This window comes from Podarcis filfolensis (genome assembly GCF_964270895.1).
Source record: "Podarcis filfolensis genome assembly, chromosome: 7".
In the NCBI taxonomy this organism is placed as follows: domain Eukaryota; kingdom Metazoa; phylum Chordata; class Lepidosauria; order Squamata; family Lacertidae; genus Podarcis; species Podarcis filfolensis.
The window spans coordinates 60,575,226-60,597,000 of record NC_139603.1 but is presented as its reverse complement, the minus strand read 5'-3'; the positions used below and the strand labels follow the sequence as shown (position 1 = coordinate 60,597,000).

General features: G+C 37.7%; 1 protein-coding gene across 10 annotated transcripts in view; it reads right to left on the bottom strand.

The window, feature by feature from the left end:
- Positions 1-21,775, bottom strand: part of ZFHX4 (zinc finger homeobox 4) — a 183,338-nt gene that overhangs the window by 159,463 nt on the left and 2,100 nt on the right. The window contains exon 1 of one of the 10 annotated variants that reach the window (XM_083623155.1): positions 21,158-21,693. The exons of 7 other annotated variants lie outside the window; for them this stretch is intronic. The gene's annotated coding sequence lies outside the window, so the exon portion shown is untranslated. Of the gene's footprint in view, positions 1-444; positions 557-1,796; positions 1,969-21,157; positions 21,694-21,775 lie in introns of those variants that run through there. 2 more of the 10 variants (XM_083623156.1, XM_083623157.1) reach the window with 2 other exon arrangements.

Sequence of the window (21,775 nt, the reverse complement as noted above, 5' to 3'; positions counted from 1 at the left end):
AGAAACAATGACCACAATACACAACAACTGTAATATAAATCTTTTAGTTCTTAGCTGCTTATCATCAATGTTATATCAGAGGAAGTTGTGCAGTGTGTACATTAATGAACAATAAAATGTTAGAGTTGCTGTATGCATCAGGTGCCTGAAGATATACGAACTTTATTAGTATAACATCTTCAGCATCAAAGTGGGCAGGCCCCCCCTCTATTTTGTGCTCTAGACTATGTACACTAACCTAAAATAGTATTTTTCTCCCTCCCCACTACAACATAAAAGATTTCAGCCCATTTTATAAATTAAAGCTTAAGCTCTTTGTTTCACATCTGTCCTTAAGCACTAATAAATGAACTCAGTTTTCCTCTGCAATACAAACATCATGAAAAATAACAAAAAGAAAGCATTTTTAAAAAGTTGTTATCATACGAGTTCATAAATACGCACCTGCTAACCTGCTTAGTATGTTAAATTGTGTCAGCAATTCACAAGGCCAATGACTTGGATCGTATAACTCCTTTTCTTCAGAACAGACGGACAATACACCAAAAACCTGCGTTACTAACCTCTGTATTCCTCCTGGAAAAACTCTTCTCTAAACTCTGCTCAGCCAAATTATAAAACCCACCTACAGCCAGCTTTGCTAATGAAAAGGGGGTGCTTTTCTGAACAATAGGAGAATTCCTCTGCATTTAGAATGCAGAGTTCCCATTAGAGCTAAGAATCAGAAACGCCAGTTTACCTCTGTTTTTTTAATTGATATTGTCCCAGCCCTCTTCTACGGTCCAGTGAGACAGTGTTTGTGAAATGATTAAAAAGAACGTGATCTGATCAAGAGGATAGAATAATGGGAAAGGAATGCTAGGTTAGCCACAGTGCAAAGTGCTGGGAAAGAAGACCAAGAGACTTCTTAGCCTATTGTTTTTATTCCCATCTGCTCTTTAGACATCTTAGAACACTTTGATTATTTATTTACTCTGCTAAAAATGGGTTAAAAGTTGCTCACTTATATCAGAATTTGGGAACAAGTTGCAAATCACACACACTCACGCGCGCACACACACACACACACATGCACACATATATATAGAAAATAAATAAAAATCCTTGAATTATATCAAGTTTCCAAAAGGTCATCACTGTCTCTGCTGTGGCCTTTTCCCCATCCCAGATCCTCTATCAATATGTCATAGTGAGTTAGGCAAAGACAAAAGAGAGGCTCAGTGTGAAAACTGCACATATATCTAATCCTGACAAAGCAATGAATAGGCCTTCACAAGTATAATTATACTTGTTTATTTGTTACCACGTACGGAGAGCTGATGAAAAAATCCATCAAAGTGGTATTATGCAGACACCAAGAGCTTCTTTTCTTTGGTTGCTAAAGCCACATTGAGGCTTAAATTCCTTATTGTTAAATTCAGAAGAAAGGGGGGGATTTTGGTTAGACTTTTTTTGCATCAGTTGCTGACAGATCTTTTGTATACAGCGCTGTATTATTAGATGCATTAGCTAGAGGCTTGCTCACTCAGCTCACTCATTTTAGACCATACAGGAATCCATAATTATAAAGTACTGTACAGAGTACCTTTTAAACAGGGTGTGGCAGGCATTTGGCTGACCACAAGTCAAACAGATTTAAAAACAGTCCATTTTCTCACAGTTTGGGTATTTAGAATATCCAAAGACAGGTAAAACTACCTGCACAAAAGTAATGAATGTGCATTCTGAGAGAAATGTTAAGTGTCGAACTGAATATTGTTTTAGATAGTACAAAATATAGTAGAGAGAAAACTTACCATGCTGCTTCTATAATGGAATTCTAGCCTAGCTGCATGTGGGAAGCATTCTGTACATCCATCTAAAACATGCTTCCAGCACATGAACGAAAACCCTGAAGAACCAAAGTAGCCATTGAAGCAACTGCAACATACTGTGGCAGTTGTATGATACAAGGAAAACATTTTTCAGACCAAAAGTACTAAGTAGCCATTACACTCTAACAGACCCTAAATCAAACAGCTTTACAATAGTATGATTTGAGGGTCCAGGGTTGGGGGAAGGGTGCCAAATATGCCCCCCCACCCTTTCACAGAACAGAATTATATCAAAGTAAAAGCAATATGCATAGTTAATGTCTTTGTGAGCTTTCCAATTTAAAACAGAAAAGCTGTAATTTTTCTTTGCTGGCAATCTGGAAACACTCTGGAGTTAATTACAGCTGATTCAAAGTGAACGACACAAACAAAGACCAGTCTATGTCCAGACAATTATACTGCATTAACCAGCTTAGAGCTTCCTGCTGATGTTTCAGGGCTCTTCTATTACACCCTTCTACCTTCCCAGCACGAAAGAAAATGCTTCTGCAAGAAGGAATTAATGAAGAGAACTGCAAAAGAATGTGTGACGACCTCTCCTGACACGGCAAAAACTTTCCACCCATGTCACGACAAAGGGGAGAAGGTAATTAAGTTTGAATAAAGGGATGTAACCAAATATACCGTGCACTTAAAATAGCACTTTAAAAAGAAAACCAGAAAAGTTTGCAAACTGAATCCCAGACTGGCTGTTCAATCACTATATTGTTTCAACGCATTCTCCTTTATCATTCTTAAAGGCTATCTTTTGGATTTTTAATACTAATATTCTAATGCAAGCTCATGTGACTGATGAGCTCTTCCTCCCTCTCAGGATAGTTTCTTTGTTTTATATACTGAAGAATCAGTGGGAGAGCATACACGATAGCAAGATAACAGGCTTTGGAATTTTTAATTTAATTATAAGACTGAAATACCATTGCTTTAGTCTCCTGTATTTTCTCCAACGGTTTCCATTAAACCACAGCAATTGCTCTCCCTTTGGGGCAAGACCAGCAGCTCTCCACTAATCAAACTACTGCAGAGTATGCCTGATTTCTCCTGAGAATCATTTTATAACAAAGGCCTTATTTCTTATATTATCCTTGAAAACATTTAACCTGCAGATTCAGAGTTCAAATCATGTGGCTTGGTCATTAATATTTCACAGTGACGTCAGTCCAGAAAGTGAATCATGATAATTGACAATATCTCTTTCTCATGTTCCTTGTTTAGCTGAAGCGCTGGCATTACAAATGAAGTCTAAATACTTAACCTACAGCTAAAAGTCTGGAGTTTTGAAAACACTTCATAGAGCAAAGCAACTTTTTCCTCATTTCTTTCTTTTAGACAAAAGTGCACCTGAATGGCAGTGACCTAGTGAGCTTTAAGCAGTAATCACTTTCCTTTGTCTTATCTATGCAAAGTAGGATTAGGGTTACAATGATGACTGCTTAATCCCTTTGATTTTCCTTTACTAAATAAATATTAATCTACAAATCAATCAAGCCCTTTATTGTATTGCACACAACATACTCCATGAAAGGTTATGTAAATTACAGTCATTTTTACAAGCATGTTCTGAAAAGAGCTCCATGTTTCTCTTTTCACTCCAAAATCTGTATTAGATTTGAAAGTTCAAGTTAATAATCCTGCCCAACACAAAAGCTTAAGCACCACAGGATCAATTAGGTCTTATTTATTTCCTTTAAAATCCACTACATTTATTATTTTGGAATTTATTGGTCACATTTACTATGTTTATTCAAATATCAATGACCTCCATTTGTAAAACCGTCACAATTTAATCTATTTCATTGCATCCAATATTAGTATACATCATATACTGTGCTGCCCAATCCTAATCATATTTACTCAGAAGTACATACCACTTACTGAGAAGTAAGTACCACTGAAATAATCAGATTTTGCCATCAAGTAAGCATGCATAGGGTTGGAGCTTTAAAGGACGTTAACAATTGTACACGTTAAAAGAGAAAATATATTGCTTTCACCTGTCACTTAAATTAGCAATTTTCTGTGCTAAGCATGCATACTAAGACATAGGTTCCATTTGGTTGAGTGAGGCATGTATCTGAATACATATGTTTAGGGTCAGAATGAACAAATAATTAATATCAGAAGCTGAAACAGCAACGCCTTCATAACTGTATTTACTATGTAAATATGAGACAATAAATATTTTGACATAATTGTCTATTACCATCCTAATATACTTTATAAATATCATAAACTCTTTTATTCAAAACCATTGCAGATTTGATTAGGCACACAGGTTAAGTTTACTAAGACTAATAATACACAGAAGAAAAAGAAAATACTTTTTAAAGCATTTAGTGCTATATAACAATACTGTAGTAGTTTTCTTCCAAAAAATAATCATCAGATATTTAAGTAAGCACTGCAATTCTTGCGTAATTAGCAATACTGCAATGCTAGTAAAGATCATAATGGAGCAGAATATAGAAGAGCCTTTAAGTACAATACAGAAGATTGTACAAAATGAAAGTAATGATACCACTTATGACTGGAGCATTGCCATACTTAAGGAGCAAGTCCACAAGGAACTGTTCCTGTAGAGTCCCTAGAAATGAATGGGAGTTGTGTTCAATGGCACAGGTTTCAGTAGAACCTAACATATGCCACTGTGCACTGGACTGTAGCATTCAATATGATTTCATATTAGACATCTAGCCTGTCACTAGAATAAGGTTTTAAACAAAGCTTAGCCATTCATAAGCCACCTATTGTTCTAGAATAATCTAGTGGCAAATTTTGTTTGGATAGTGAAAGATCAGCTGGGACATTTGTTTTTATTATGCAAAGCCTCTTGTCATTTTTTTCCAGCGCAAGTTAATTTGACTGCTCTGCATAAGTGAAGTGAACAATTCAGTAATTAACTTTTGTGTTTTAAAATGTATGAACTTTAATTAGTTTTCATTATAAACAAACAAACGTCAGCCATAATTATGAGCTCCTTGCTTTAACTACATATTATCCCTTTTCAAACAAACTTGATGTCAGACAAATTAAAATCAAGGAGCCAGCAATTTTGAGTTGAATTTTACATGATCTGTCAGTAACTTGATTACTTAACTTCAATATCATTACATGAAAAGTATTTCTGTAAAAATAATTACAAGAATTCCAACAGGAGACAGATTTAATTGTATTGATTCAAAAGATACATGCATATAAGAACCGCATTTAAGCAGCAATGCTATCTTAAATCTACAGTTACCATTCCAATGAAAATAAAAATGCCCCGGTATAAAAAAAACCATTTTCGAGTGATATCTGCTACTACCAGATACAAAACTAACTAAAATAGTTCTTTAGCCCATCATCTTTATACTTTAAGCAACAAAATATCAATGTGCAACAACTTCAAGGCATAAAGACTTGGAGGTTTATTTACTGACTAGTGTATCTATTAAGACTAGGAACAAGTGGAGCTGTCAGGGCATAATGAAGGTAAATGATTAGTTAGCACTGAGGCTGAGCTCTTCTTCAATGCAATAAGAGTTAATTAAAGTTTACCACCAAACATCAACCAAAGCAGGATGTTGATCAGGTTTCAGCATTAAGTGCAAACAGACAATGGTTGGCAGCAATTAGTACAGCTATCAAATGACATGCAACAATAATTATACATTTAAAACATCCCAGTGTCTGGTGGGGAAGGAGAATCTAATCAGTCCCCTTTGACTATGCATACCAAAAGAGCAGGAAACAGGTATCAGATATTTCACACTGTAAATCAATAGAACTGAACATACACACCCAAAAAGTACACAAGTATGGTATCTGAAAATAACATGAAATAGAAGAAATGTAGAGACTACTTGTTACAAAGATAAGTTCTGGTTAGACAAAATAAATTACTCTGCTGATAGAGTTCAAAATGGCACATAAGAAGGCAGGCAAGTGCTTAAGGTTTAAAGACCATTGTGTCAATTTTATTCAAAACTCCTACACGAGAGGCAAGGTAACTTGGCAGGTCCAGTTCTAGCTGTTAAAGCTCACTGTCACAGATGGAACACTCTTGAAAACGCAGCATCTAGCTGCACAACCAAAGAAACCTACGCCAGAACATAGATATTACATCTGGTTGGAATCAATGGCATATTGCATGAACAGAAATACTTTTCTATTCATGCAAGGTGCCCCCCACAATTTTACTGATTCCTTCATCCCACTGCAGCTGGTCAAACCATATCACACACTATTCACAAGAGTCTCCTCACCCTCAAAAGTAAATTTTCCAGGGCAGTAGGGAACTGCATTGAGGAGGATGGAAAAAAGTTTCATTGTAGAAGTGAAACTCTGATCACACTTCTGGTTCCAACTAAGCCAGCTCCCAAGGTGCTGTTGCAAGCCGTTTGCTCACAAATGCATGCAGTCAGAATCTTACTTGCTCTTAATCCTACTTGCTCTCAAACCTGTTTTTTCTTTCAAACCGCTTGGCTTAAAAAAAACCCAAAAAAACCTCTCTGCTTTTCACCCCTAATTATTGTTATTCCAACTATAAACAAGGTAGGACACAATCCACCTTTAGGCTCAGTTGCCAAAGCTAGTCCCTTTCTCGAATGAGGTGTTAGATTGAGTGGTTGCCAGCAATTCCAAGCACTATTGGGTGGAAATGATTTTCTGAATTCATTTCAGTCTGGATTGTTGCCTACATTTGGAGCTGAAGCTGCCTTGGCTGCCCTGATGGGTGACCTGCACTGAGAAAGCCAAAGGAAATGCAAGTCAGTTGATTATTCTGGATCTATTGGCATTTTTTGACACCAGTGATCATTGTATTCTTCTGGATAGGTGCTCTGGATTGGGAATTGAAGACATTGTTTTTCAGTTGCTGTTTTCCTACCTGGAGGATGGTTTACAGAAGCGGGCATTGTGGGATGTCTACCCCATAACTTTAATATCATGGGATGTCTAAGGATTCATCTGCCCCTTGTGTTGTTCAACATTTATAGGAAGGTGTTGAATGAGTATTATAGAGCTGGATGTCATCAATATGCTGATGACCCAAGTTATTTCTTGGCAAGCTGAGTCAGGTGAGGCAGAAGTGCCAGTCTGATATTTAGAAACAAAAATAGAGTGGGCAAGGGTCAATAAATGGACACTTAGTCCTGAGAAGATGGAGGTGATCAGCAGTGGAGGTGATCAGCAGTGTGTCTACCCAGGCAGCCAAGTGTGAATTGTGTGGTTCAAGTAGCCTCAGTGACATAAAGGATCTTCTATCAATTGAGGCTGATAAGCCAACTGTGATCCCTCCTAGTCAGAGATAGCCTAACCACAGTTGTTCATGACCTGGAAACTTCACAGATGGATTACTGCAAAGGGCAGCATTTGAAGACAGTTTGGAAACTGCAGCTAGTTCAGAACACTGAGCTGGGTTGCTGTCCACCAAGATCTTTCACCAGAGTTCTTTTTCTGGGTTTCACTGCTGTCTGACATGCAGCAGGTGGCAACTGCAGAGGGACCCTTTTCGTGATGGTTCCTCTCCTGAAGAAGTCCTGCTTACAGACCTCACTACTGTCTTTTAGTCACCATGGAAAACGTTTCTGTTTCCTAGACTTCTAACAAGTCTTTAACTTCCTTAAGCATTTTTTAATGCAATTTTATCATTTATTTCAGTTTGCCATCTTTTTTCAGTTTTGTTGTTTTAGCTCATTGTTTTGATTTGATGTTTGAATGCTTTATTACTATCATATCATATCTTAGATTATCCTCCCCCCCTTCCTACACTGTTGACCATCTTGAGAACATATCTGTGTTGAAGGAGAGCAATATAAATTGTGTTAGTAAATAAATAAATGCACCATTTGTTGGTCTAAACAAAAAATGAGGATAGAGGTTTGCATAAAATTTGCATAAGCTTGTGTGTGTTTGTGTGAGTGTAGATAGACACACATTTGGAAATAATTACTGTTTAAATTTAAATACAAAATATCTCATCATAGTGGAATAGATTCTGACTGGGTGACCTATGTGCCTGCTCAGTCTGCTGTTCTGGAGCTCACTTTTGATGGGCAACTTCAAAGTCTCCGCTTCCCCTTCTTATTGTTATGAACAATATTGTGAGACAAAGATGGATAGCCAAAAGTGGCTAAATATTCACCATCAAGTTCCAGACATTCAGCTCTGACCATTCTTGAATCTATCTTCAGTCCAGAGGAGTGGAAAAGTAGCCATCAGAAAACTATTTAGTAATAAGAATGAGGGCTAACCAGATGAAGCTATCTACTGCTGGCTAGCCTAACAAACATTATTTCAACTCAGCCCAAAGAATATACACAGCAGAACTGCTCAACGGCCACAAATGTTTGAGAAACAATCTACATGAAAAACTCCTGTAGATGCTTTATCATTTGATCTCTGCAACAAGGTTGTCACATTCTTTTCCATCAAGGCTCCTATGCTTTCAACTACTGAAATTCTAAAACTTTGGATAATTAGTCACTGCTGAAGAATAAATCACACTTAAGAGCTACCACATCTGCATGCTCCTGATGCTGTGCAGTTCTGAATATGAGGCAAAGGTGCATAACTCCAAGACAGTGCTTATGTGTTTCCGCTACGAAATAATCACCATCTGAACTGCCTCTTTACCTGTCACATTTCAAATGGCAAGCCTAGGAATTAGCATTTGGGCCCTGAAAAAGGCGGCACACAATTGACATTAATTAAAGGTAAAGGTCCAGTCGCGGACAACTCTGGGGTTGCAGCGCTCATCTCGCTTTACTGGCCAAGGGAGCCAGGTCATGTGGCCAGCATGACTAAGCTGCTTCTGGCGAACCAGAGCAGCACATAGAAACGCCGTTTAGCTTCCTGCCAGAGCGGTACCTATATATCTACAGTGGTACCTCAGGTTACAGACGCTTCAGGTTACGCGATTTCGGGTTGCACACTGCACTGAACCCGGAAGTACTGGAAGGGGTTATTTCTAGGTTTCGGTGCTCGCGCATGCCACACTTTGCACATGCGCAGAAGCGCCAAATTGCGACTCACACAGTGCTGCGGGTTGCGAACGGTGCAGGTTGTGAACGTGCCTCCCGCACGGATCACATTCGCAACCCGAGGTTCCACTGTACTTGCAGTGCGTGCTTTTGAACTGCTAGGTTGGCAGGAGCAGGGACTGAGCAACAGGAGCTCACTCCGTCGCGGGGATTCGAACCGCTGACCTTCTGATCGGCAAGCCCTAGGCTCTGCGAGAGAATGGATAGATACTGAGAGCTGCTTCACACTTAAAAAATAAATGGTCAAAAAGGTAGTGTATGTGACTTGAGCTTCTTCTTTCCCTGCTTCTGTTATGACATAGGAAGTAGGGTGGGTTGCCCTTACTGCTTCTTTGTAACATACAAGTCAGCCTTAAGGAGGCTAGTCTCTCAACTGCACTGGAAAAAGAGTCTGGGCTCCATTGGAGCCAGATGAAAGTTGGTTTGCAATATAAAGAAAGGGAGCTACTCCATGGAAATGTTTAGATACTGTGAATTAAAAATTCAGAGAGAGAAAAATATCCATAGGAAGTAAGAATGATAAATGTCATTCAACTCTGATGGTTCTTTTGTTACACTACCTCCCACAGATGTCCTAATAGAATTAACTCTCAACTGAAAGCTGAAAAGTCACTAAAATGCAGTTTCTCAGAATGTAAAAGATATTCTGCATTTTAACATGATGGCATAGAGCTAAACTAAACTAAACAATTGCTAAACTGCAATAAGACCAGGCTGTGATGTTGGATATCAGTCATTTTACTGGAACGTGTAAATTTGCATCACTAAATTTAGTTAACACAATGCCTCACTATTTTACAGTTATGGGGCTGCAGCCGAGGGCTGTGTGGCAGAAATTATCCCTTCTCCCCCCACCCCTCAACAACAAACTTCATTTTCCCAACTAATTCTGTTATGCTAGGGATTTGTGCACAGAGTTTGCTAATCCAAGTATTTCCCTAGAGCTGCATTTAAGCTATAGCCCACTCCCAGCACAAAAGTGTCTCCAAAAGCCCTTTCGCCCCCTTCAGCACTCATACGCTCATTGGTCCTGACATTTTCACTTCAGCCATGACAAATGAGCTGATAGCAGTGATCAGATTGCACACAAGTACTGCTTTATCTAAAGACATATCATTAACTCTCATCACTATCTTCCACTATGATTCTTCTTTTGTTAAATTTGTTGTGAAAATGCAAGTCAGTTTTAACGTATCTAAACCTAAGTAAACACAAATAAGCTTCGCTAAATAAGAAAAGGGCAGATATGGACAGGATCAGAACATGACTACTATTAACTAAATGTTTCTCAAGGGACTTAAGTAACTGTACTCAACCTCTGCCCTAGTGCAAACATGCCAGTTAAAAGTCTTCTAAATGTCCCTTCCCCCATTTTTAGAGACACATAAATAAAGTGAATCAATCAAACATGCCTAGTTAATTAGGGAACCAATTTTCTGACTCTTAGGATGACACTAGCTATCTTTTTGTAATGTAACTTCACTTGCATTTTCTATAAGTAAACTTTCTCATTTCAGCTTTGGTAAAATCAGTTCATCCCTCTAAATTAGCAATTGCAGCACCAAAGCTAAAACGTTATGAAAGAAAATCACTAGGTCCAGAATAAACAGAGCAATTTTTCCATCAAGGCAGAAGAACCTAAGTCCCAGTTACAGAGTTCTCATTGAATCTAGAAGCTTTGCAAAGTATTTGTTGTAACTTCTCCTAGCAATTCAACTGAGAATAAACATAGAGACAGAGTCAACTGTAACACAACAGATCTTGGGAATGGAGGTCATGCTTTGAGGTAAAGTGCTATTCACTTCTGGACCATGCAAGAAGCTCTTTATCCCTGTTCTTATTGGAATCAGTTCCCCTTACTAGAGCAAGAACAAAGCCAAGTGCTCATGTGTGGTTTATGAATAAATCAGAGGTGAGCCACTTTAAGTGCCGCCCGTGATTTTCCTGTTGACAGTGAGCACTTAAACAGGCTTCTAGGACCAGCAACTCCTGGCAATTCTTAATAGTTCCTAATCTGCACCCTGCTTCATTTCAGACAAGAAGTGATTCACCCTATTTTTCCTCAAGTCTTCACCTCTTGAATAACTTTTGTGCCACCTTCCTAGAAGCAGGACTGTCCCATTTCACATGTCAAAACTGCATAAATAAAGCAGATCTTATGTAGGAAAATCAACCACTGCTAGTAAAATAAATAAATACTATGAATTGCAGCCCATGTAATTAACAAACTATTATACCACTTAAAATTTCAATCACAAACTATGCTAACATTTCTCATAGTTCTTGAAATATCGAAGAATGAATATTGTAAATCCTTTTAATGTACTACTGTCAACTGCTTTTAAAATCAAATACAACATCCTGAGAACCCTATGTTTTAAATAACAAAAATGAAGAGTCGGGACGAATGCTAACACGTCAGAAGATAGTCTTTAATTTACAGCATTGGTGACTAGGGCAAACTATTGCAACATACAAGAAATGAACAGAATGCTCTGAACTCGTTTTATGGTATTTGACAACACCACTGATTTTAAGAATTAAGGTTCAGCACTGTAGTAATAAAACTAATGTTTGTATTTTAAGTTTTACATCTTAAAGTATGATATTGAACTGCCTCTGAAACATAAATTATACTTTCAGAATGTAGCCTTAAGAGCTTTACTTCCCAAGGGTTTCATCACATATACAACAAACTGACCATCCTCATCACTTTGGCCCATGATTTTCTACGTTTCATAAACTTTACGCCACTGTGATGAATCAGAAACTGAACAGAACCTATCAAGGAGAAGCTTGAAGTTCCAACTGCATGAAAAAGACATCCTGATTCAACTATAGTAGATCAGAGTTTCACTTCAGTGCTACAAATACCACTGACAGATCAAAGATTAAAAATAAAGGGACTTCACCAAGAATGTGCTTCATCTTCTTCAGAGTGCTGTAGCACTGAGAAAGAAGGGCCACCAATTCTATTCTATTTGATTGAGTAAAAAATGAGACTAAACGTGAGGCCTAACTGTGTCTCATGGACATAGCTGTAGCAGAGAGCCCAGACGTAGAAGGTCAAACAGTGAAAGTTGTTCTGCACTTTTACCTAGATTTAACAACAGAGCAACTCTAGAAAAGTTTGGTTTTCTTTGTTGTTCTGAGTCCTTTGTATCTTGACCTCAAATTGGATGCAACAGAGAAGACTCTGCCTTTGAAGTTGTAAAGCAGATAATAGTGGGATCTAGGACTGCCAGCTTTTTCTTGGCTCTACTCTTGTGCCACTGAGAGCAACTATGCATTCAGTTAAGTGAAGTTTTTCCTCACCATTTTATCTCTCTGCATGGGGAAAACTCAAGAAGACCATTTTTGTGTTCTCTTACAGAAACAGGACCAAAATCAAGTAGGATCGCAAGCTAGGTGTGGAGTATTGGTGAATCCACCAAAAGTAACGGCCGCTTACCTGCCAGATGAAGGGAAGTGGCAGTTGCAGTCCGGCATGGCTGTCGCTGTAGGACAATATTTTGGCTTCAGCATGGCTGAGGGACGATACAATGTCCCCCTGCACTGGCCGTGCTGGCTGCTGGGGCTTGCCTGAGATTGCAGTCAATCACAAGTGAACGTGGGGGCACAGTTTAGGGAGTGGGCCAAAGGGAAAACTACTTCCCTTTAGTCTGCTCCCTGGTTATAAAAGCCAGCCATGCCCAGGCCTCAGCCTCAGTCATATAGGCCCACAATCTAGTCCTACATCGTAATAATAATAATAATAATAATAATAATAATAATAATAATAATTTATTATTTGTACCCCGCCCATCTGGCTGGGTTTCCCCAGCCACTCTGGGCGGCTTCCATAGAAACCAAAAATACACTAATTAAATACTGTATTACAAAAAGATGTTGAAGGCAAAGTGAATCTCAGTGATTCTAAATTGACTTCTAAATTCAATTATTATATTGTCACATACTAGGTTTACACTAGCATGAATGAACTGAATTTACAGCTAAAGAAGCAGGCTTTTGATTTTAATTAATTTTCACGACCTTTTTAGACTTGAACTAAGCATACAAAAGTTAGTTTAAAGGCAAAACATGTCCTAAATATCACGTGATTTTATGTTGTTTTACAATATACAAATGAACTGCCACTTCCATTTATATGACAAAGCTGTCTTTCCTGTGTCCACATGGTTCACAGGTGAATGAAACCTTATCGCTACCTGAAAAATTGTAAGTTTCTATTCGGTTTCATTTTGATCTGGAACAATATATATAAATAAATGCAGGTTATCAACTCAAATAGGATTCGCCTAAGAATGATGTGGTGGCACTAACCCAATCAGAAGGAATTAAAAGCACATTTTTAAAAAATCAACATCCTAAAAGATCTTCCTGTATTGGAAAGTTAGAGGGAGGATAGAGGCCTACTACAAGGTTGCAGTCGACAGAAAAGCAACATGGTGGCAGAAGAAATAGTGGATATTTTGCATATTGCAAGGGTGCCTTCCTGCACACTGTACATCTTAAGGCTGGTGTTGAAACTTTTCCTTTCTAACCTATGATCTAAATACTGGTATATATATAGCTAGCTGTTCATTAAGAAGAGAGTCAGGCTGCATTGGCAATGGTCAGCATTGCAGACTCCCAGGCAATATAGTATGGAACAGCCTCTTGCGTCCAAGCTTTGTGGCAAGAAAGACCAAGGGAGTAATAAAGTGAATCTGTAAACACAGAGGATGGTATGTGTAATACTTAAATACCGTTACAGCTGCACACATCTTTATTCTATTAACACCTGGTACATCAAGCGTTAACTAACAATTATCATACAATTGTTAATTCAATTGTATGGATGTTAACATACAATTGTTAACATCCCTTGTCTCTGTCTCTTCCAACTTTAAAGGGTGTTTGTTTGTTTGTTTTGGATTTTCCGTCATGTATAAAGTTTAGGATAAAATATCACAGAGATAGTAATCACTTGGCTACATGTTCAAATCTACATCATAATGTGAATATCTGAACTCCCCTACATAAACAAGAACTGAACTATTAGATCATAGAATAATAGAACTGTAGAGTTGGAAGGGATCCTGAGGATCATCTAGTCCAACCCCCTGCAATGCAGGAATATAGGGATCAAACCTGCAGCAGGAATATAGGGATCAAACCTGCAAGCTTTGTGTTACCAGCACTAATCTAACCAACTGAGGTATCCAGTGTTGTACTGTCTTTCACTGATAGAAAGTGAACCAAACAGAAAACATTTGTCAAGCTGAAAACAAGCTAGAACTGATCCAGAAAACATAATGGGTTGTCTCCTAGGTAAGGTCTCTGCTGTAAGATGTCCAACCAAAGCGTATCTGTTCTTTCTTCATATCTGATTCTTGTCTGTTTGCCAGAAACAAGGGAAATGATTCTTCAAAATATAGTCACATGATTTAGTCGACGGTACACCTATAATCCAGCAAAGGCCAGGGTTCAAATCCTAACGTAGTCATGAAGCTGAATGGATGACTCTCCCAGACTAACCTACCTCACAGGGTTGTTTTGAGAATAAAAGGAGTAGAGGGAGAACAGTGTACTGTATGCCGTTTTGAGCTGCTTTGAGGATAGCTGGGATAGAAATGTCATAAATAAATTTAATGAGGTGATCCTGGAAGGCAAGTGGGAAGAGAGAGAGAATGGAAGAAGAAACCAAATTCATGATGCAATAAATTTTTTTGGGGGGGAGGCCCTCTGCAAGTGAATACTTCAAACCTCTGACAAGAGTAATCTGTCCCTCCCCTAGCAGCCCACTAGGTGAGGATGAGAGGATGAATAGGGAGGGAGGGAGGGAGAATAGGTAGGCTTGTTCACATCTGTATTATTATTATTATTATTATTATTATTATTATTATTAACCTTCCTTTATCCAAATATCACAAGTGGTTTCCACAATAACCCCCCTGTCCATCCCTGTCTTTGGCCCCTCCTGCTGGTGGTATGTGGCCCACAACAGATTATCTATGCCATGATGTGGCCCTCAACAGAAAAATGTCCCCCTGCTATAGGGACTAATATTGCCCACCCAGTTCAGTGACAGCTATGAATGTGTTATGCCTGCATGTAAAAAAATTAATAATGTTCAGGCAGGTTTTAATCAGTTCCCAGAATTAGAAAAAACATTACAAACAAATTACATTACAAATATTTTTAAAGCTGAAAGCTCATTAAAAGGGATGTGCACATTAAATGTGTCTTAAAATGGTAAACATTTTGCTCATAAAACTCAGCTCAACCATTCTTCCAACATAATTCCTTTTTCTTCATTTTTTTTTTAAGTATCTCCCTCTAGACAACTCTAGCATTCCAATCTTTTATGAGTGCAAACTTATTAAAGCAAAAAGAACAAAAAAGACTTAAGAGAACACTGGAATAACAAAATAATAAAATGTGCCTATTACAGAAGACTGTAATACATCCATATTAATTGGCATATCCTAAACTACTTTATATAGTCACAAGTAAACATTTTTCTTCTATAAGGATGGCAAGACTTAGATCTATGAAGACTATTGAACCTGACCATTTCCAATTTCCCCTTAATTATTATAGTAGTAAGATTTCAAAGCTAGCCATACATACAAACAAGAAGATGACCTCAGTTATACTCAGTGTGGTTTGCTTCTCAGTAAAAAAAGGTTTAAAATCTACTTACTTAGGAACATATTCTACTTTTCACAATAGAAGTTACACTTAACAGACATGTGCTGAAGAGTTTGTATTTCACTCTCTATATTCTCATGCAACAAAATAATTTCCATGTACTGTACTCAGAAGTAAGTTTCAGGCTGAGTTCAGTGGGGTTGTAAATGTACATGCATTCCTACTGTATGGGCAGCCTGGATTTCTGCATCCTCACTAAGAATGCAGATGTCCCATCCCATAAACTACCATGAACCATGTGTTAGCTAGCAATGGTTGGGAAACAACCAGTTAGAACATATGTCGCTTGCTTAACAATATAAATTAATGTGTTTTAATTAACACATTTCCCCAAAGTTCTCAGAAAGCATCTTTTATTTTGAAGGTACATCAGTTTTCTTATTATTTTAAACTATGTTTCAAAGATCCACAAACATTAGCAAGAAACGTTTACAAAGTTATAAATAATTTTCCTGACATGAAAGCTTTATGAGTCATCTTAGAGCAAACCTCTTCTGACAATAGTTCCATACTAAGCTGTCAACTTTCTGCTATTTACAAATATTTACTTACTTTGTAAATGTGCAATAGTCCACCAAACTAGTTACATATATTGGTTGCATCCAAGTCATACTCAGAGTAGATCCTTTGAAATCAATAGACTTCAGCCATGTCCATTGATTTAAATGGATCTACTTTAGTATGACTTACTTGGATACAACCTATAGTCCTCAAATTGCGCGCGCACACACACACACACACACACACACACACACAGGTTCCTTGAACAAACACATAAGGCAAGTTGCTATATGGTACATTCAAAAGTATTTTTCTCTGATGACTTCAAATACAATTACAGGGATATGAAAAAGATACTATTTTACATGCAAGCCGATAAATAATAATTTTTTCCATGCTACATCTGATTTACATATGTGCCATGGAACTAATTTTTAATTTGTAAAAGTGCATCAACACATAGAATACGTTAACTGTCCCGGTTACTGTTGAGAGCACATAATTAGAAGCACAGATCACATTGTCAACAGCTAACCAATTACAGTCATAGCTTTAGGCCTCCTCCTGGTCCCATTTAAGTCAATAGATATTTTATCACTGACTTTGCTAGGAGTAGGGAGTGGGTCCTTAGTGACATGACTTACGACCCTACTGTAAACATATCAAAAACTGAGCACTAAAGCACACTAAGAATCAACCTCATTACAGCCTAATTTCTATCTAAAGTATTTTTTATCTATCGACAGGATCAAACTGATGCAATTCCTATTTTGTATCCTCGAAATGGTTACTAACCACTTAATACACAGTTCAAACACAGTCAAAAAAATTTAAAAAACAATTAAAACATTTATTAACTTAAAAACTATGCCTACATATAACAGCTTCAATAAACTTAGCTTATTACTATTGTTTGATGTACACATTCCTCTGATTTAAAAATATATTTTTTCACCTTTGCCCCTCCCCAGAAGCAAAGCCCTGAGAAGACTCGATACCCAATAGTCAATATTTGATTAGTCTGTAATGTTGCTACTACTTACAAACCTGTGTCTATCATCTTCTAGCTGCACCATTATCATACATATTCATCAGCATGATGATGGAAATTCAAGGCATCTTATAAAGTTGCTGAAATCTGAGCTTCTGCTTGTTTTCTCAAGTCTTGGACAAACATAACTTTAGGGAGAGCTGAGCAGAGGCATAAAGAAAGAGAAGCTTGCATTTTCATCTTCCTTTCATCTTAGTCATTCAGTCAACCATTCAGTGCCCTATTCAGCAGAGCTTTTCATTATGCAAAAAAATGCTAATCCTTTCCGATGCTTTCACACTTGTATAAACCCCCATTCCTTCCACTGAAAAGCAATTATATCAGTTTACCTTTCTGTCAAAAACAGGATTAATATTCCAAAACCCGAATCGCCTTTGTTTTTCTATCTTTTGCTTTAGGAAACTAGAGATTATTAGAAGATGTTTTCCTTAGAGCAAGAATACAATATTTTAAATATGATTCTGTTAAGCCAAAGAAGAAAAGGGGAGGGGGGACTTCAGTTGCTGCGGAAACTCCTTTCAGTGACAGAACTGACCTTCCCTTTGCAGAGGCCTGAATAGAATGAGCCTCACTCTGGTCTATTAATCAGAAACAAATTATGAAAGAATGTGGCTGGACTGGTTGACACTATCCTGTCTTGGGAGACTCAGTAACAGCCTAGTAACAATGTCCTCTTCATGGGTAATGAACAGCCGTGACAAATGGGGGCTGAGAAACTATTTATTTGCATATGCAAATTGTCACACAAAGGAAACATGTACAAACAAGTGTCATTGTAAGGTGGATTAGGCAAACAACGCTTTCTTTTTAGGACATTCTGCAGCCCAGAACATTAGTCAGCACAATTAAACCAGTCTCCATGGAGACTAATGAAATTTCACCATGGTATGAGTTAAATTAGATAGCTAGTTATGTGTTTCCACAATCCAACTTGAAATCCATTATTGTCTCAAAACAATGCAGCAATTGTGCCAGGCTGATCTTTGCCAGCTCAACAAGCTCCAAAGTTGACAATTTGCATATGTTAATATAATTAAGCACTAATTACATGAAACCTGTACATATTCACATGCACTTTCCCTGGGCACTTTTCAATTTGAACCTTGGCCAAGTCTTTAACCCTTTGAATTATTTCGGAATAGGGAAGCTCTGCCTTGTGGGTACAGCCCCAAGGCAGATGCAGGAAAAGCTCTTCATTTATAAATACAAAGCTTAACCTGGCTTCTCATATTTCCATCAACAGAGACAGAAAATATTTTCAAATATGCTGGGAGAGAAGGCTCTCTAAAGCCCCAGCATTGCTACATTTTAAAAAATGAAAGCACTCAAGATTAGGCTAAATAAAATGTTACAGATTCATTTATTGTCACTGTCATATGTTGAAAGTTCAAAAGGGGGGGGGGAGAGCCTGGATTTGATGTCAGTGCTGTGACAGCAATAAAAAAGGAATGAGAAGAGGAGAAAAAGAGCAGCTAGGAACTAATGAGCTTTACATAAATATATGCTGAAGCAATTAAGCAGTGTTAATTACTATGACAGCAGTTAATTGAATATAATTAGATATTTTAAGCCACTGACTAATGCACAGTTAAGATTAATTTTATTGAGATTAATTGTAAATAAGAATAGATTAACTGTGTTTTGACAGGCAAGGAGAAGAGCAGGACTCAGCACAGACCCCCGAAATCATATATTATTTTAATGTCACACCTCAGAATCATCTCAATAAACACGACTTTTCAAACCCAGACAGGAATCTTGAAGAAAAACAAACAGCTTGCAAAGATTAAAGAGCCTTTTGTCCTTTTTTCATGTACATTTCTTTTAGCAGACTAAATTAAGCGAGTCTAGTGTATGTTTTTAGGAAGGAACATTTCACACTGAATGGAAAAAATGTTCTATCACATACGAAATCAATGCAGCTGTGCGGAACTTGGTCCAGATGGTCTAAGCCTATAAAACAGCATCAAAATGATAGACAGTAGGGCCTTCCCAATATGCGATAAAGTCACAACCTTGTATGTGACCTAAATTTTCTGCCATGTATGGTTTCCTCCTTGATCGCTTTCCATTTTTAACTAATCATGAATATTCAAAAGACCACTCAATAAAAACTACCAATGCACATCCACTTTAAAAGACTAACATCTCAGTAAAAGATCCCTTTTCTTAATTAATTAATTCAATGCAACTAACATCACTCAGCCTCAATAGCAGACTTTTAATATCACTTACGTTGACTAGTTTAACATGCTTATTTTTAGATATTCTTCAAAGAAGACCTAAATAATACTCACTGCAAAATAATCCAAGCATGCTGCTGGTGGTGGGAAAAATGCATAAAAATGCAAACAAATCACTAACAAGAAAGAAGCCTCAATTGATTTCAAAATAAATCAATAAGTGATTAACACAATATTTTTAAAGCAGCACAATGTATATATCATATATATGCATATATTCAATACCTTTTTATCTCTAAATTGAAAAGGGTTTTACAGTATTGCGCATGCCCCTACATTGACTATGAACTTCTTTGCAAAGCCTTTCGTCTTTTAGAGCGAAAATCCAAAAATGGTCTGTGAAACAAGGCTACAACAAGCCATTCTGCAGTGAAAGATTTTAAATCATCCAGCCTCTTCTAATAGACTTGAGACTTATTGAGGTAGAAACCATAAAAAATGAAGAAGGGAAATTTAATCCCTGAAATATTGATTTGCACATTAATATCATATAGGCAGAGGGCAATTTGGCTTCATGGAAATGACACATTGTCGACCCTTGGTGAAGTCAGAGCCAATCTAACTGCTGAACATGTCTGAATCTCAAGAGTTATTAAGGGCTTCCCTTCTTGCCTATATGACTTTTCTCCAGCCTACCAATGCAATCTTAAATGTATTATCTTTAAGAAATAATTGTAAAACCTCAGGGGTTTTCCAGTTAATGGAAGGAAGGCTAAACCACATCAGATTCTGAAATGCAACATTAAACCCTTGCAATCAACAAAACCACCTCAATTCTCATCCATCCAGTGCAGGATCTAATACTGTTATTAGAGATAATCAAATTCCATTGTGTAAATTTAGGCTCATAGTCAGAATAGAAGCAGTAAATTCTGCAATATTAAACAGTGATTTTCTCAATAGTTCTTTACATGGTCTCTGCTGGTGAACAATAAAATCTTTATATAAACACAACCTTATGTCTATTGTGAAAGATACAAGGGATGTATTCCCTACAAGCTTGCATTTAAGGTAGTATCACTCCTAATCCTACCAGCAGGTACTACCACCACTGCTATTGTGACTTATACAGATCGTTTACTTGACCTTTCTTTGTTCTTTGAGCAGATTTCACTTCTGTAGATTTATAAGTATTCTATTTAATTGGCCCTATATGTTCATTGCCATTTGAAGGAAAACAACTAAATACATGTTTACTTTGCAGAAACCCTTCAAAGCCCAAGGCAATGCCTATAGATGATGCTACAGCCACAGCATGTAGGTCCTACAGTATGAATATTCAGCCAGGCTCACTGAATAATCCAAGTGAGTCCCAGCTCTCAAGCCAGGTGCAAGAGGTTAAAAACAGCTGGCTAGCCATCTTTTATTCTGGTGTGCCTTCCTGCAGCCTGAAACAGCCTGATATAGATATACAGATAAACAGATATAGATATTCGCTGTTGTTGCAAAGGATTGCTTTTTATTACAGTATTACAGTTACTGCAATTGTATTCTATTTTTTTTCTAGAATCCCATAGCACAGAAGAGAAAGAAATTCCTTCAAAGTAGCGTTGAATAGAAAATGGAACAATCATATTTTTTAAAAAAAATATTTTTTTTCGTTTCTTCTCCAACCCTCCAGTCCTGTTTATTTTAAGTCTTTTCCATTGCCCCCTTTCCTATCTAGCCTTTAAAAAGCAAAGTCCCTTCTCACTTGCCTTGTTCTGTCAGTTTTGTCAGTAAATAGAAAGTAAAACAAGGGTTGATGGCACTGAGAGTGTTACATACCCAGACTGTGTTTTTGCATTGCTCTCAATGGAAGCGATCGATGCCCATGTCACAGTGGTGTCCCAATCGCAGCCAAGTCTCTGCCTCAATCTAACCAACAACAGGCAGGGCTTCCAAGGCTGCTGCTCACTACCTCTTCCTTCCATCCATCCACTGAGACATCCACCAAACTCTCAAAGAGAGAATAAACTACAATCTGCTCTTCAACCACCGCTCCTAAGGATCGAGCCACTGGAAATCCTTCCAAAGGGGAATCACAATTTCAAATATAAATATAGGAGATATTTATCCACCTTCAACATCATCAACCCTCTCCTTTTTTTCCTCCTCTCTCTCTCTCTCTCTCTCCCTCTCCTTTGCCAGCTACCTGATCCTTGATTAAAAATGGAACAGGGTTAATAATAATATGAAAAAGGCGATCGGAATGGAGGAGAGGAAATGCAACTGTCAGATAGAGGGATAGCCAGACTTCCTGGGTGACCCTGGCGGGGTCTGGCTCAATGTAAATCCACCATCTTCAGCCTGGCAAGTTGTCTTTGGGTTGAGAGGCTTTTTTGTGGTGGGGAGGGCGGGGAGGGGGGGTGTTATGTTTGCGATGTATGTCTTGGTACCTAAGGT